Source organism: Solanum dulcamara, chromosome 5, assembly GCF_947179165.1.
Source record: "Solanum dulcamara chromosome 5, daSolDulc1.2, whole genome shotgun sequence".
Lineage (NCBI taxonomy): Eukaryota > Viridiplantae > Streptophyta > Magnoliopsida > Solanales > Solanaceae > Solanum > Solanum dulcamara.
The window spans coordinates 63556228-63557776 of NC_077241.1; the positions used below are offsets into that span (position 1 = coordinate 63556228).

Here is a 1549-nt window from a genome sequence, read left to right on the forward strand (position 1 = left end):
ATCGATTGGAAATGGGCAAGACACATCGTGCCTGACTAAAGGTGGCTGAGAGTTTCAACTAAAGATTAGAAAGGAGAGAAATGAAGGCAAAAGGCGAACCGCCGATCAATAAGGCGAGCTCGTCCGAACTCGCCCAAATGATTAGAACTTCAAGGAAAAAGGGAGATTGAAGATCGAGGCTAAAGGCTAAAAAGATGATATAGAGGATGGGGATCGCAAGGGAGAACCAACCACAGCAACAACAACAACAATACAAGAATTTTCAACTTCTGCAGACTTCATCATAGGCATCATCAGAAGCTGATAAAAAGAGGTGGACACTTAATGATTTCGACATTGGGAAGCCTCTTGGAAGAGGAAAGTTTGGTCATGTATATCTAGCTAGGGAAAAAAGGAGGAATCATATTATCGCATTAAAAGTGTTGTTCAAGACCCAGCTAAAACAGTCCTAGGTTGAACATCAGCTTCGTCGTGAAGTTGAAATACAAAGCCACCTTTGCCATCCAAATATTCTGAGGCTTTACGGTTACTTTTATGACCAAAAACCTGTTTATTTGATCCTGGAATATGCTGCCAAGGGTGAACTCTACAAGGAGCTGCAGAAATGCAAATATTTTAGTGAACGACGTGCCGCAACTTATGTTGCACATTAGCCCGAGCCCTTATATACTGTCATGGGAAGCATGTAATACACAGAGATATTAAGCCAGAGAATCTTTTGGTCAGTGTAAAGGGTGAACTCAAAATTGCAGACTTTGGATGGTCAGTGCATACCTTTAATCGAAGGCAGACTATGTGCGGCACTATAGACTATCTGCCACCTGAGATGGTGGAAAGTGTGGAGCATGATGCAAGTGTCGACATTTGGAGCCTTGGTGTCCTATGCTTTGAGTTTCTGTACGGGATGCCCCCATTTGAAGCAAAGGAAACTCTGACACATATAGGAGGATTGTGCAAGTAGATCTCAAATTTCCTGCCAAACCAGTTATTTCATCAGCTGCCAAGGACCTCATTAGTCAGATGCTTGTAAAGGATTCTTCTCAGCGTCTGCCCCTGAAAAAGGTACTTGAGCATGCTTGGATTTTGCAGAATGTTGATCCTTCAGGGGTTTATAAGGGCTGATGAGTGTACTACATCAATTACTCTCACAATCTTTGTGGCAGACTACAATCGTTTTCATTTTTTTTTAATTGAAAAAGCTAATTAGCTCAGCTAGATCGTAAATTTGTGATGTAACCTTGCATTGCCTAAAAATGAAAGGAGGTTTCTTTACAAAAAAAAATCAGTCGGTGAGCCCAATCATCATCACCGAATGAGTAGAACATGAACTGAAGAAGGAATGTGCTAGAAGGCGAGGAGCAAGAACAAAGGGCAACTCGCCGATCACTTCGACGAGCGTGACTAATATCGCCGAAGTGGCTCGAACAAAGATTTTTTTCTGTGTTTTTCTCAAGTACAAATGGATTTTCAAAGGCAAAAGAAGGGAATTTTTTACTACGAAGAATCAGAGACAAGCTAAGAACCTTTCAGTTATCTTGGGGTTTTAACT

At 41.4% G+C, this 1549-nt stretch overlaps 1 pseudogene; it reads left to right on the top strand.

Annotated features, from left to right (window-relative positions):
• The first annotated feature begins 206 nt into the window (after window positions 1–206).
• LOC129889320 (serine/threonine-protein kinase Aurora-2-like) lies at window positions 207–1142 on the top strand (annotated as a pseudogene).
• Window positions 1143–1549: the final 407 nt, after the last annotated feature.